The sequence below is a fragment of the Hordeum vulgare genome, chromosome 5H (assembly GCF_904849725.1).
Source record: "Hordeum vulgare subsp. vulgare chromosome 5H, MorexV3_pseudomolecules_assembly, whole genome shotgun sequence".
In the NCBI taxonomy this organism is placed as follows: domain Eukaryota; kingdom Viridiplantae; phylum Streptophyta; class Magnoliopsida; order Poales; family Poaceae; genus Hordeum; species Hordeum vulgare.
This window is the reverse complement of record NC_058522.1, coordinates 67159659-67176677: the sequence shown is the minus strand read 5'-3', so window position 1 is coordinate 67176677 and position 17019 is coordinate 67159659.

Genomic DNA, 17019 nt, shown 5'->3' with positions numbered 1-17019 from the left:
CACGGCACGGAGGCTATACGGGCCGGTCCGTAGGCACACCAGGCCCGCTAGCCTGTTAGTTTATTTATTTATTTTTAGGCTATTATTTGGGCTGATTTTGGAATGTTAGGCTTTTTTGGGGCCGATTTTAATATACTGGGTTGTGTTTTGGGCCAATTTTGGCATATTAGGCTATTTTTTTATCCTATATATATATATATATATTAAAATAGGTAAAAAAATAAACGGGTCGTGCCTGCCGGCCCGCGTGCCTAGCCCTCAGGCCCAGGCATGGCCCGAGGCGTGTCGCGTGCCTCGCACGGCCCTTTAAATCGTGTCGGGCCGGGCCCGTGTCGTGCCGTCGTGGCGGGCTGGCGGGCCGGCCTATTTAGCCCGGCCCGTGTGGCCAGGTTTGCATACCTCTGACCATCAGTCATCCAGACTAGAGAGTCTTCATAGAAATGTACTATTGCATAGAATTGCATGATCATCTCGTCATTCCATGGGGTCATCTCCTTCCCAACAAAGTCTTCTATGTCAACTAGACTGGAGTTCTGTTGAACACGTGGAAAGAAAATTTCATTCTCCTTGATGTATGCCGAGTCGATATACCTCATATCACTGACACCACGACTCTTGGCATACAAGACAGTCTCATAAAAACTTGTTGTTCCTTGGTGTGAAACCTTGGATCAACAACAATTATTCTTTTGACAACATATGGATCGACAACTCTCCACTTTCTTAATCCAACATCTTTCCTCTTCTTCATGTCTTCTACTACAGGATGAGCATCATTGTGGAGTGGAATGTATGATCTGAGCTTCCTGAGAACTGGAGCATTCTCATCTTCTTCCACTTCTGTAGCATGGGCACTGGATGTTGGGCCTTTGCTCTTAGCAGCTGTAGGTATATCTTTAGTGGTCTTCCTGGAAGCTACAACCTTCTTTGCTTTTGCAGCAGGCTTTGGAGCAGACTTCATTGCATCACCCATCAGCTTCTTCTTCTTGGGAGGAACTGGGATCTCCTTAGGAGCTTCTTCCTCAACTTCTTTTGGGTCTTCAAACATAGAAGTCTTTCTGCCAACAAGATGGGTAGTTCTCTTCCTGGGCCTCTTCACACCAGCCTTCTTTGCATGTGCATACTTGGCAATAGCTTTGCCCTTCTTGGCATAATCAGGTGCTCTCTGTTCAGCAACACTAGTGGATATTTTCCTGACAACTTTCCTTGGAGGAGCCTTAAGAGGGGCTGAAGTTTCTTGTGGCAAAAAGTCTAAGTCTTCCTCATCAGAAACTATGTTCCTCCTTTGCCTGGTGGCTGCCCTGGACAAGCCATGGGAACTGGGAGAACTAGGGTCTGAAGCAGTCCGCTCTGGACTAGTGCGTGAGTCCATCTCGACATTTTGCTCTTTGTTGTCATTCTGGCTATCATTTGAACCTAACATGCTAACTGACACTCAGCAGCAAACAACAGAACCTATGAAGTGGATATAAGAAAGACATAATGGATGAGCATCACAAAATTTCAGAATTTTTTTGAAATATGAAGTTTTGAAACTCAGAATATGATCTTCTACAGGATGTAAATCGGTGGCACCGAGTTGGCAATTTCAGAGTCACCGAGAAGGCTCACTCGCTTAACACAGACTTGGCAGTCATTTTCGATGGCACCGAAACGAGCTGCTCGGTATCACCGAGTTTCCTCTCAGGAACCCTAAAACAGGAATCGGTGGAACCGATTTTGCAAACTCGGTCTCACCGAGTTGCATGTTGCGGCAGATCAGATCCAGAATTTCTACTTCTTCTATTATACGAGATTTGTCTCATGGATAGAAGGGTTTGCACATGGTGGTATGAGAAATAAACTATCCTAATGCGTAAGAATCGGACGGGGAACACAAGGGAGATTGAACCGTACCCTAACTCGGTGGCGGTTCGGCTACGGCGACGAGGTGGGGCAGATTACGTCGACGGCGGCGAATCCGAGAGGCGGAGGCGCTCGGGGAGACAAGGGCGATGACCTGGGGTCTCGAGGGCAGCGAGGGTTTTGGCGAACGAAACATTTTGATGAAGTATTGTCAAAGATTCGGTCCGCAGGTATATACACATGTGTGCTGTTCGTGTCACTGAGATGGCAAAATCAGTGTCACTGAGTTCCTCAACTGTCAGCAGACAGGGAAACTCGGTGTAACTGAGTTGGCGATTTCAGTGGTACCAAGATTGAAAACCTGGTCAACTTTGAAAAATCGGTGGCTCCGAGTTTGTGAAGTTGGTCACACCGAGTTTTTCAAGGAGGTTTTGGAAGGCAGCCTTTGACGATACGGAACTCCGAGTGCACCTTCACACAGAGGGATCGACAAGTGCTTGTTCAAGTTTTGTGATGAAGCATGAATAGAACTTGAGATGAGTTATCATAGATAGCTAGAGAAGGGTCCTAGGCATTCTTGTCCATCCAATTGGAAAAAGATAAATCGAAGGCCAAATAACCACAATTGGATGTCCTCGAATGATCAAACACATGCACACCAACATGCTCACACAATAGGAATGATGAATAAAACATGGTGAACATGCACACACAACCTAACAGCTATCAAGCACTTGGGAGATGACAAAGTCATCTATATATGAGTATATTGACATAGGAGCCAAGTAAGAATACTTGATCATAGGTCATACTCATCGTTAAGCACAAATGGGGTTACCACTTTTACATAAGCATTAATGTGTGATGACGAGTTGATGGATATACTTCTCGCCCCTCGTTGGTTACCCCAAGTGGAGGTGGAGATGTAGTTAGCAGCAGATTTCCCTTACACGGAGACTGTAAGGTTTATCGAACCAAGAGGACTCCTAGGCTCAACAAGTAGGTGTCTTCCACCCTGGCGCTAGCAGAAGACGTGGACCTGCACACACACCAAGTAACTTTTCTCCCAACGAGTACAGAGAGGTTTTCAATATCTATGGCCTTGTAGCTTACAAAGGATCAAAACAAAAGCAGGAAGGTAATAGTGATTGCAACGGAAAAGTAAATGAAAGCGATAAACGATGGACGTGTAAACAATGATGGTGATGTGGACCGGAGTCACATGATGTTCACTAGTGGTGCCTCTCTCCCAAAAGACGATAAACAACGATGTTTGGGTAAACAGATCACAGTTGGGCAATTGACAGAATTATGATCGCACCGCAATGCTAATTATGCTACTTGATAGTTAGAGGTTCAATAGTAATGGGTAGTACGCCAAGACAAGTAGACCGTTTATTCATCAGCATCTACTTACTAATCATCCACCTTGAGATATCTATCCAGAATATCTCGCCGTAGTTGCAGGCCCCACCCAAAGTGTAAACTCAAAGCAACGGAAAACTGCATTAACGAACTATGCGTAAGGTAAACAATCCTTGCAACCGTGGTCACAAGCATCGTTGTTTTTTCCCTGGTGGCAACAAGCACATCCCCTAGTCTCATGTTTCTATCACTCAAGCTAGACATCGAGGGGCGTGAACCCACAATCATGCATAACGCTCCCTCTTGGAGTTACAATCTACTACTTGGCCAGAGCAATAAATAGCAACGGACAACATGCATGAATCACTAAGGAACATAATATAAAAGGATAATCAAATATATAACTCATAACAATCTGAACATAATCTCATAATCCATCGGATCACAACAAACTGAGCATAGCAAAAGCAAGAGAACTACATAGATGCCTTGATCATGTAGGGAAGCTCACAAGGACTAACCATTGAAGCACAAGATTGGATAGGAGACATCACATAGCTACTGGACATGGAATCATGGTCCAGGAGGACTACTCATGGCACATCCGGGAAGCGTCCATGGCGGTGGAGAAGCTCCCGGAGGTCAATCCTCCCTCCAGCAGGGTGGCGGGAAGAGGTCTCCACACGCTCCCAATCTTGGAAGCGCTCGGCCGGCGGAACGATGGAGAAATTCGCGATTCCAGAAAATCTCTAAGGGTTTCCTCTCGGGACTCTAAATATAGGCCAAAGGAGGGCACCGGAGGAGGTGAGACCCACCCAGGCGACCTCCTGGCGCAGCCTAGGGCCTAGCCGTGTTAGCACGCCGCCTGGGAGGCCCCTGGCCCCCTCTGGCCCATCTTCGGTGATCCGGAAGCTTTTGTTTTGCTGTTTTTTTAATATTTTTTCTGGAATTTTTTAGGCTTCGAAAAATTGGGTAAAAGCCCCTGCAAAATAGACATCAGCAGACAGAAACTGGCACTGGGTGCACTGAGTTAGTAGGTTAGTCCAAATATGTGCAAAATGATATAAAAGTGGAGCAAAACATATAACAATTTCACCCAAAAGAACTTCAAAATAAAGCAAGTGAGATATGCATTTCAAGTCAAGACAATAAGAAGCAAGAGTTTATATCTAGTATTGAGTTTAGCAAAGTAAGAACATAATGGTGCAAGAGCTCTCGCTGTCCGTGACTCGAATGTCTCCAAATGGTGTTTGCGTGCAAGAAGTGGGAGATGGGTTGAGATCATAAAATATATTTTTGATTGAGAACTCAATCTACTAATATTTCACACTTGGTCTCCTTCGGAATCTTATTTTGACTCATCCCAGACCACTAGTTAGGCACAAATCAAAATGATCCTCTCCCTTTCAATTTTGAGCACTCATGCAATGGATGAGCGTAAGCAAGATATGTTGGCACTTAGGATGGCAAATAGAATAATGATGGGGAAGGAAGACAAAAAGGTGTGAAAGTCTCACATCAATGAGGACAACCATAGGCGAGAGAAAGCCAAATGATAGATATGATGTGAGGAGTAGGGATTGCCATGTAACGCATGCAGATATGAGCTAAGGTAAGCTCTCCAATGGAACTAGTGGGTGTGCATCCAACTTGTTTGCTCATGAAGACCTAGAGCTCATTTGAGAAGGCTCATCACTTGAATATGCAAACCAATTTCTATAGTGTAAGGGTCCCCACATAGTTATGCATGAATGATAATCTCTATGTAGTACCAATATAGTAATGGAGTACGAGTGTGGATCTTACAAAAGGAATAGTAGTGTTGCCCCCTTCTCTCTCTTTTTTTCTTTTTTTCTTTTATTTTTATTTTTTTGTGGCCTCCTTGGCTCTTTCCTTTTATCTCTCATTTGTCCTCTTTGCGATCTTTTGTTTTGTCCACTTTGGGATATTTTCCTCACTTAAGGGCAACACTCCATGCTTTACATGAATAAAAAGAAAAATCATCACACTTTATAAGAAGTACTCAATATAAAGACAAGTGAAAACTATCATGATGTATGCAAATGTATGCCTTTGCTAGTGTAGCAGGATATGCAATGATACTAGCACGTCATGTAGCAGTAATAAGGGCAAGGCCCAACTAGCATGCGGCTCTACGATCAAGCAAAAGCATGTCTGACATGAAGATCAAGTCATGAGATGGTGGATGTTGCATGGAAGTGTATCTCAGAAAGGTTGTGGAAATGCCTTAATAGGTAGCTATGGTGTCTGTTTTGAGGAAAGATATAATGGGGCTTATGTATGACAGAGTGTATCATGTCATGGGTTTGGATGCACGAGCGGAGTTTGCACCAACTCTCAACGTGAGAAAGGGCAATGCAAGATACCAAAGAGGTTAGCAAAATATGGATGGTGGAAGTGTCAACAATCGAATACTCACATTAGTCCAAAGAACTCATACACTTATTATCGGTAAATCTCTATCTAGTTAGGAAATTCACAAAGAGACAAGTACCCCGAGGAGGAGTTTTTGGGGGTTTGGTTATCCTTGCGCATCCTCGACTGATGGTAACATGAGGGTACTCTCTATATTCCAACCCCTCGAGAGGTTATCGATCAATTTAGTAGCTAGAGTTCTCAATTAATTTTAGTTTTTGAAAAACACACGGATTTCCCAAAATACGACACCTATCACTAACATGATCAAGCTCTTGGCACCAATAGTCCAAACATTACTCAAATCAATACCTCAAAACTATTGCAAGTTACAACTATACTTAAATAACAACCTCAATTACCTACTCATGCAAGACACACAACTCAGTGCAACGAGCCAACTCTCTAAACAAGATAAGCATGATAACTCAAGAGAGTTCCAGAAGCAACCTAAATAATAGCTCTTAAAAAGATAAGCATGAAAACTAAGATCTAAGCATGACAATAGCTACGAAAAGATGAAGAACACACGAAAAAGATAATCATAAAAACCTATGTTGTGTTCTATTGTGGAATGGAGCGTGTGTCTCTTCCAAACAAGGTAGGCTAGGTTCCTACTTGTTATGAAAAGCAAGCAAAACTAAAACAAACTAAAAAGTAAAGAGCGAGACGCTCCAAGTATAGCACCTATCATATGAAGTGATAAAAATATAGCACGGAGATGGACGAACTGATGATTGTTGATAGAGAAGGGGATGCACGGGGGCATCCCCAAGCTTAGACGCTTGAGTCTCCTTTGAATATTTATGGGGGTGCATGGGGGAATCCCGAAGCTTGAGCGCTTGACACTCATGTATCTTCTTTCATCATCTCTCATCGCATACTTGAAAACTCCCTTCATCGAAACTCATCATAAGCTGATTAGACTGGATAGTTCCCTTAATAAAATAGTTCATTACCTGCTGGAAATAAATATTTTCATGAAAAGCTACTGCTTCTTATGATTTACAAAAGGTTTTTGCAAATAAAAAGTAAACTTAGGATTTGCAAAACAATGAAAACGCAAAACATGGCAGAATCTGTGAGAAAAAGAGAACAACATGTAGTAAATAATTTATTCGGGGTACTTCTGCAACTCAAATCAAAAAGCATATAGAGCATGCTGTCAAAACAATTCAGACCAAAAAGATGATGTGGTGATTTTTGGCGATTTTTTCCGTCAAGCAGACATAATCTGTTTCTGGACAACATGTCACAATTTTTGAACTTTCTTGTAATCGGAGGCTATAACTTGGCACAAGGCTTAAAAATAAAGATACAATGATGTTGCTACAGTAGTAACAAGAATCAAGACCACTAAAACAAAAAGTAAAAACAAATTGGGTTGCCTCCCAAGAAGCGCTTTCTTTTATGCCTTTGAACTAGGTGTAAGGCAAGAAGATCAAGTGTTATCAACTCCAAAAGAATAACTTGCGCGAGTAACAGACTTATAAGGTAACTTAATCTTCTTTATAGGGAAGTGTTCCATTCCCTTTTTAAGAGGAAATTGTAATTTGATAATTCCCTCTTTCATGTCAATGATAGCACCAACGGTGCGGAGAAAATGACGTCCCAAAATAATTGGACATGAAGGATCACATCCAATGTCCATAATAAGAAAATCAACGGGCACATAATTATCATGTACAATAATAAGAACATCATCCATTCTCCCTAAAGGTTTCTTTATAGAAGAATCAACGAGACGAACACCAAAAGAACATGGATCATAAGGTTTCCAATCAAGCATATCATACATTCTTTTGGGCATAACGGAAGCACTAGCTCCAACATCACACAAAGCAAAGAAAAAGATATTATTCAATTTAATTTTGACCATAGGATCCCAACCATCTTCTAGTTTTCTAGGAATAGAAGTCTCTAGCTTGAGATTTGATACATCTCCGTCGTATCTACTTTTCCAAACTCTTTTGCCCTTGTTTTGGACTCTAATTTGCATGATTTGAATGGAACTAACCCGGACTAACGCTGTTTTCAGCAGAATTTCCATGGTGTTGTTTTTGCCCAGAAATAAAAGTTCTCGGAATGACCTGGAAATTTACGAGGATTTTTTGTGGAATATATAAAAAATACATGCGCAAGAATCAACCGGAGGGGTGGAGCGAGGAGCCCACAAGCCCACCAGGTGCGGGCCCCCCTCGCCGCGCCTAGCAGGCTTGTGAGGCCCTCGGAGCTCCACCGCCTCCAACTCCAGCTCTATTTAATCCCTTTCGTCCGGAAAAAAAATCAAGGAGAAGAGTTCATCGTGTTTTAAGATACGAAGGCGGATCTGGAGTCTGTTGTGGGCTCTGGAGAGGGGAGATCGTTGCCATCGTCATCATCAACCTTCCTTCATCGCCAATTCCATGATGCTCTTCACCGTTCATGAGTAATCTCATCGTAGGCTTGCTGGACGGTGATGGCTTGGATGAAATCTATCATGTAAGCGAGTTAGTTTTGACGGGGATTGATCCCTAGTATCCACTATGTTCTGAGATTGATGTTGCTACTACTTTGCCATGCTTAATGCTTGTCACTAGGGCCCGAGTGCCATGATTTCAGATCTGAACCTATTATGTTGTCGCCAATATATGTGTGTTCTTGATCCTATCTTGCAAGTTGTATTCACCTACTATGTGTTATGACCCGGCAACCCCGGAGATGACCATAGTATGAGGAGTTCATGTATTCACTATGTGTTAATGCGTTGGTCCGGTTCTTTATTAAAAGGAGCACCTTAATATCCCGTAGTTTCCATTAGGACCCCGCTGCCACGGGAGGGATGGATAATAGATGTCATGCAAGTTCTTTTCCCTAAGCACGTATGACTACATACAGAATACATGCCTACATTACATTGACGAACTGGAGCTAGTTACATATCTCTCCGTGTTATAACTGTTGCATGATGAATAACATCCGGCATAATCATCCATCACCGATCCAATGCATACGAGTCTTTTCCTACTGGTCCTTGCTACGTTACTTTGTTGCTACTGCTGTCACTGTTGCTACTGTTACTTTCATGCTGTTGCTGTCACTTTGCTGTTACTGGTTACTGTTGCTACTGTTGCTATCACACTACTCTGCTACTGATACTTTGCTGCAGATACTAAATCTTTCAGGTGTGGTTGAATTGACAACTCAACTGCTAATAGTTGAGAATATTCTTTGACTTCCCCTTGTGTCGAATCAATAAATTTGGGTTGAATACTCTACCCTCGAAAACTGTTGCGATCCCCTATACTTGTGGGTTATCAAGACTATTTTCTGGCGCCGTTGCCGGGGAAGCATAGCACTATTCTCAGAGTCACTTGGGATTTACGTCTGCTGATCACTATGAGGAATCCGAAAGATCCAAAAACTAAAGTCTTGCCCTCAACTACGAGGACAGGTAAGGAACTGCCATCTAGCTCTGCACTTGATTCACCTTCAGTTATGAGTAAGTTTGCGATACCACCTCGTGCTAGAAATTTTGATGTGTCGCATGTGCTTGATGATGCTACTTCTGCTGTCCATGATGCTTGTGATGATGCTATGCTTGATACTGCTTTGCCACTATGTGCATTCCTTGATGCACAAATTGCTAGAGTTGCTGCTAGATGTGATGATACTTCTGAAACTGCTGATACTATTGAAGTAGAACCTGCTATTTTGCCTGTTAGAACTAGCTCTCCTAGATATGAATTGCCTGATATGCCTGAGGGTTATGGTATGGAGGGAGAGGTAGCTGAGGACTTTCTTGCTTGTAAGGATAGCTATGATGTTGAGAAATTACTGCGCAAGTGGAAAGAAAAGTCTTTGAACGCTAGGATGAAATACGACCCGAAGTTTGCTACTTCGCCCATCTTTGTGACCGATAAGGATTATGAATTCTCTGTCGACCCTGAGCTAATCACTTTGGTCGAATCTGATCCTTTTCACAGTTATGAGTCTGAAATGGTTGTAGCCCATCTTACCAAACTACACGATATAGCCACCCTATTCACGAGTGAGGAAAAGATCCGCCACTACTATATCCTTAAGCTGTTTCCTTTCTCGCTAAAGGATGATGCTAAGACTTGGTTCACTTCTCTTGCCCCTGGTTGTGTGCGTAGCCCCCAGGATATGATCTAGTACTTCCCTGAGAAATATTTCCCTGCCCATAAGAAGCAAGTTGCCTTGCAGGAAATATACAACTTTGCGCAAGTTGGAGAAGAGAGTCTCCCACAAGCTTGGGGGAGGCTCGTCCAGCTACTGAATGCTTTGCATGATCACCCTCTTGAGAAGAATGAAATACTTGATATCTTCTACAATGGACTAACCGATGCTTCTAGAGACCACCTAGATAGTTGTGCCGGTTGTGTTTTTAGGGAACGAACCATAGAACAAGCTGAGATCCTATTGAATAATATCTTGTGCAATGAGAATGCTTGGACTATTCCCGAACCACCTCCAAAGCCAACTCCGAAGAAAAGAGGTATTCTACTCCTCAGTCATGAAGATATGCAAGAAGCTAAGAAATCTATGAAAGAGAAGGCATTAAATCTGAAGATGTCAAAAATCTACCACCTATCGAAGAGATCCATGGTCTTGATAACCCGATACACGTAGTAGAGGTAAATTCTCTTTGTAGATTCAATGAGAATGATATTCCTTTTGATAAACCTGCTAGCTTATGCTTGGATGAATTTGATAACTTTGTTGCCAAACAACAAAGTTTCAATGATTATGTTAGCAGACAATTGGAACATAATGCTCGTATGCTTAGTCATTTAAGTGCTTGTGTGGACAGAAATGTCAATGATCTTAAGCTCTTGAGTAAACATGCCTCTATGGTCACCACTCAAGTAGAACAAGTACTTAAAGCTCAGAATGACTTGCTCAATGAGTTGAATGACAATTCTGCCAGAGTCGTCACTAGAGGGGGTAGAATGACCCAGGAACCTTTGTATCCTGAGGGTCATCCTAAGAGAATTGAACAAGATTCTGAAGGAGTTAGCACTGATGCACCTAGTCATCCTAGGAAGAAGAAGAGAGATGATAGGAACCTGCACGCTAGCAACCCTGATGCTGTTACACCTGAGAGTCCAAACGGTGTCTCTGCCTCTGATGCCGAAACACAATCTGGTGATGAACATGAGCCTAATGATAATACTGATAGTGATGTTCATGATGATGCTCAACCGAGCAATGATAGGGATGTGGAGATAGAACCTGTTGATCTTGATAACCCACAGCCTAAGAATAAGAGATACGATAAGAACGACTTTGCTGCTAGGAAGCATGGTAAAGAAAGGAAACCATGGGTTCAGAAACCCATGCCCTTTCCTCCCAAACCATCCAAGAAAAAGGATGATGAGGATTTTGAGCGATTTGTTGAAATGATTAGACCTGTCTTTCTGCAAATGCGTTTGACAGATATGCTCAAAATGTCTACGTATCCTAAGTACATCAAGGATATTGTTACTAATAAGAGGAGGATACTTGAGGTTCAGATTTCCACCATGCTTGCTAACTATACCTTGAAGGGTGGAACTCCTAAGAAACTAGGTGATCCCGGAGTGCCCACTATACCTTGCTCCATTAAAGGAAACTACGTTAGAACTGCTTTATGCGGCCTTGGAGTGGTGTTAGTGTTATGCCTCTCTCTATTTATCGTAGGCTTGAACTGGAGAAGTTGACACCCACTGAAATCTCTCTGCAAATGGCTGACAAATCAACTGCTTTCCCTATCGGCATTTGCGAGGATGTGCCTATTGTGGTTGCGAACGTTACTATCGTAACATACTTTGTTATTCTGGATATTCCCGAGGACGATGCCATGACGGTCATCCTTGGAAGACCCTTTTGAAACACCGCCGGGGCTGTTATTGATTGCAACGAAGGCAATGTCACTTTCCATGTCAATGGTAATGAGCATACGATGCACTTTCCGAAGAAACAATATCGAGTACATTGCATCAATGCTATAGAAAAAACTTCATCGATTCTTATTGGGAGCTTTGAATGCCCTATACCTACTGTCAAGATGAAGTATGATTTGCTTGTTGGGGATATGCACATCCCCATTGAGGTAACCTAGTGGCTATTCGAAAATTCTCCGTTTCCTTTTGCGATTCGAAAAAGTTTGTCAAGGAGACTTGATCAACCTCATTGATGGATTTCTTTCGATGAGCATGAGATGGATGAATCGAGGAGTCACAAACCTCTGTTCCAAGCTTTCACCTTCGGTTGCTTAGAAGAAAAATGATAGATTTAGTTTGGTTTTCCCTGTTTTCTGCTTTTAGCGTCCCGTAAAAAGTACCTCGAAAATAAAAGTTCTTCGAATGTCCTGAAAATCAAGTATGATTTTTTCTGGAATTTTTGAAAAATTCTGAGACGAAGAGCTAGTCAGGGGGCTGCACCAGTGGGCCACAAGCCCTGGAGGCGCGGGCACCCCTTGGCCACGCCTACCAGGCTTGTGGGGCCCACGTGTACCCCCTCCACTTATTCTAGCTCCCATCTGCTTCTCCTACCTCCAAAAAAATCATTTCGGAGCTCAAACCCGTGTTCTTGCTCTTCTTGCTGTGATTTTCGATCTCCTTGTGCAAAGCACCATTCACCAAGCTGTTTTGGGGAAATTGCTCCGTGGTAAGTGACTCCTCCATTGGTCCAATTAGGTTTTTCTCTAGTGCCTTATACTCGCGTATTTTTGCTGCCTTGGTGACCCTGTTCTTGAGCTTTACATGCTAATTTTAGCTGGTCCCAAGTAGTTTTGATGTGTGATATGGCCCCTAGGCACTTGTTGGAGTAGTTGCTATGAGTTTCATTGAGCCTTGTTCATTTTTCCTTAGAGTCACTAAAAATTTCAGAAATTTTCAGAGATAGAAAAAGGAAAAGATGAGGAGGTTCTTAAGAGGCTCTTCAAGCCGTGACCCCAAGGACGATGAAAGTGAGAAGAAGAAACCCAAGTATCTGGTCCCCCGAGTTGCAGAAGTTCGAGCGAGCGAGTGGCCAAGCGATGTGTTCTTACGCGCCGCCGGACTTTATGAGGACTTTTACTACTTGGTGGAGAACGCAGGCCTTACCGCCTTCGTTGAAGATAAGTGTCCGCAATACCTCCTCCTCACTAATATTTTCGTGCAAAGCTTTAACTTCTATCCAAGGAAGAATCCTCCTATGGTTGAGTACAAATTATATGATATCCCCCAGCGCATGTCACTTTAGGATTTTTGCAATGTTTGCAAATTACCTTATGTTGGGGATATTCATGAACCTCGTCCACGGGACTTGGAGGCTTTCATAGATACTATTGTTGTAGGAGAGGAGAGAGGGGTGTCTTGCGCTAGAGCTGCTAGCATACATTTTCCCATTCTTCGGTACTTCTCACTATTCGTGGGAAAATGTTTGATTGGTCGTGGGAAAGCTGGGGCCCTTAGTTCCCCAGATCTTGCGGTTTTGCGTGAAGCCCTTTATAATGGCAAAACTTATAGCTTGGGAGCTATAATAGCAAGGAGGCTGAATAATAATGCTAATGAAGGGGATTTCTTTGGTGAGATCTATGCCACTCTCATAGCAAATTTTCTTGGAGTACCCATCCGCGAAGGAGATCCCCCGCTCCATACAACTTTCCTTGATCGCGCCGCTATGACACGCTATCAGTTCCTTGAGAGGGATAATGAATCCCCTATACCGGTTAATATTTAACCAACATCGTGTTTTCCATATTACCCTTCCTGCTCCTGCCTTCTGTGACTTTCAGGTAAAACGGAGATATTACATAACCAGAGGAGAAGCAAAGGAGTATGAGAGGGAGGCAAAGGTTGCTCGCCTCCGTGAGGCAGCTATTCAGGCAGTGGCTGCAGCGCTCCCGTAGAACCCCCATTATGATTTTGGGTATCGCCCGGACCATCCATGGGAGTAGACCAACTTAGGCCAAAATCCTAAGCTTGGGGGAGTACGTGTTTCTCACCGACTTTATATTCTTTCTTACACTTTCGCTTTGTTAGTCGATGTTCACACTTTGCCACTGTATCATCCGTGCTAGTTTATTTCTTTTTCTCGCTTTCTTCTCATGTGTTTGTCTAGTTTGAGAAAGCCCCAAAAAGATTTCTTGTTCTTCTTTTGCTTGTTGGGGGCTTTCCTCTGTAAATAGTTTTCTTTTTCTTTGGGTCAAGGTAGAAGACCATGGTTACAATGTTTAGTGGCTCTCGCATGCATATCTGTTTATGTGTCAAAGAGCCATATTACTTTGTCTTCTCCTTTGTGTTTGCTTGTAGATTCCAGCTTAGTCCAATGCACGAGCACTCTTATTATTGTTCACATCATCCGGTCATGCAAGTGAAAGGCAGTAATGACGATATATGATGAAGTGACTAAGCCTGAAAAAACTGGTATGAACTCGATCTACTTTGTTTTTGTAAATATGACTAGCTCATCGTTCCAGATTTAGCTTTGTTGTGAGAGAAACATGTTTGCAATGACAACTTAGAGATCATAGTTTCTGATGACATGCTTAATTAGCTAGGAGGTTATAATGGTTTGTCTTGGATGCCAACATGAGTCTTGACATAATCATGATGTAGTATGATAGGATGGTATCCTCCTTTGAATGATTCAGGTGGCTTGACTTGGCGCATGTTCACACATGTAGTTGAAACAAAATCAACATAGCCTCTATGATATTCATGTTCATGGTGATTTATGTCCTACTCATGCTTGCACTCAATGATGGTTAATCTCAATGCATTTTGATGACTGTTGTCGCTCTCTAGTTGGTCGCTTCCCAGTCTTTTGCTAGCCTTCACTTGTACTAAGCGGGAATACTGCTTGTGCATCCACTTCCATAAACCCAAAGTTGTTCCATATGAGTCCACCGTACCTACCTATATGCGGTATCTACCTGCCGTTCCAAGTAAATTTGCACGTGCCAATCTCTAAATATTCAAGAAATAATATGTTTTGCATGCCCGAACCGCTCATGTGGTGACACGGCGCTATCAGTATCTTCCGTGCTAGGCGTGCTATCCTCGATATGTGTTTATTCACTATCATTCACGACAAAGGGGCCAGTAATTGGAATGCCCAGTTCCATGCTCAAATCGAAAGGATAATTACAAACAAAACTCCCCCTGGATTGATGTTGGTATGGACGGCACCAGAGTATTCGGCTAGTCGTGGAGTGTGATTGATCGGTGGTGGGGGAGTCAAAACTTTACTTTTCTGTTTGGGACCCCCCCTATAGCATGTGTAGCATGGAAGATGGTGAAAACTCTTGGTCATTGCATTGACAATGAAAGCATGCCACCCAAAATTATTTATCTCTGTTTTAAAAGCTTGAGCTCTGGCACCTCTGCAAATCAATGCTTCCCTCTGCGAAGGGCCTGTCTATTTATGTTTCTGTTGAGTCATCCTCTTCTTATAAAAGCACTAATTAGAGAGCACCTCTGTCATTTTTATGCTTTGATTTTAACTGATATTGAGTATGACTGTGACTGGATCTTCTTTGCCATGAATTACAATGTTCAGTCAGCCCTTGGTCTTTGAAGGTGCTTTGCATCTATGTTTTGCGGTCTCAGAAAGAGATAGCGAGATACCATCTGTTTGTACTACTTCATGATTGTTTTGATTGAAGTGTTGACATTTGAAACTTATTATTATTGATCGCTAGTTGATTATGTCATTGATATGAGTTTGCCATGAGACCTAAATGTCATTCCTTATGTGGTTAGCTTATGATCTTGCTGAAAATCTGAATATGAGTTAGACATAATTGCAACAATAAGATCAAAGAGAGTTCGTAAAAGTTTTTCTTTTGTCTCTTTCAGTTTGTCAACTGAATTGCTTGAGGACAAGCAAGGCTTTAAGCTTGGGGGAGTTGATATGTCTCCGTCGTATCTACTTTTCCAAACTCTTTTGCCCTTGTTTTGGACTCTAATTTGCATGATTTGAATGGAACTAACCCGGACTAACGTTGTTTTCAGCAGAATTGCCATGGTGTTGTTTTTGCGCAGAAATAAAAGTTCTCGAAATGACCTGGAAATTTATGAGGATTTTTTGTGGAATATATAAAAAATACTGGCGCAAGAATCAACCGGAGGGGTGGAGCGAGGAGCCCACAAGCCCAGTAGGCGCGCCCCCTTGGCCGCGCCTAGCAGGCTTGTGGGGCCCTCGGAGCTCCACCGCCTCCAACTCCAGCTCTATTTAGTCCCTTTCGTCCGGAAAAAAATCAAGGAGAAGAGTTCATCATGTTTTACGATACGGAGGCGCCGCCACCTCCTGTTCTTCCTCTTGGGGGCAGATCTCGAGTCCGTTCTGGGCTCTGGAGAGGGGAGATCGTTGCCATCGTCATCATCAACCTTCCTTCATCGCCAATTCAATGATGCTCTTCACCGTTCGTGAGTAATGTCATCATAGGCTTGCTGGACGGTGATGGGTTGGATGAGATCTATCATGTAATCGAGTTAGTTTTGACGGGGATTGATCCCTAGTATCCACTATGTTCTGAGATTGATGTTGCTACTACTTTGCCATGCTTAATGCTTGTCACTAGGGCCCGAGTGCCATGATTTCAGATCTGAACCTATTATGTTGTCGCCAATATATGTGTGTTCTTGATCCTATCTTGCAAGTTGTAGTCATCTACTATGTGTTATGACCCGGCAACCCCGGAGTGACAATAGCCGGAACCACTCCCGGAGATGACCATAGTATGAGGAGTTCATGTATTCACTATGTGGTAATGCGTTGGTCCGGTTCTTTATTAAAAGGAGAACCTTAATATCCCGTATTCTCCATTAGGACCCCGTTGCCACGGGAGGTATGGACAATAGATGTCATGCAAGTTCATTTCCGTAAGCACGTATGACTACATACGGAATACATGCCTACATTACATTGACGAACTGGAGCTTGTTACATATCTCTTCGTGTTATAACTGTTACATGAGGAATAACATCCAACATAATCATCCATCACCGATCCAATGCCTACGAGTCTTTTCCTACTCGTCCTTGCTACGTTACTTTGTTGCTACTGATGTCACTGCTGCTACTATTATTTTCTTTCTGCTGCTGTCACTTTGCTGCTACTCGTTACTGTTAATATTGTTGCTATCACACTATTCTGCTACTGATACTTTGCTGCAGATACTAAATCTTTCAGGTGTGGTTGAATTGACAACTCAACTGCTAATACTTGAGTATATTCTTTGGCTTCCCCTTGTTTTGAATCAATAAATTTGGGTTGAATACTCTACCCTCGAAAACTGTTGCGATCCCCTATACTTGTGGGTTATCGAGATTCTCCTCCCTAGATTTGATAAGAGCATTGGTAATATGCTCGGTTAAGGCTATATTGAGTGTACTAGTGTG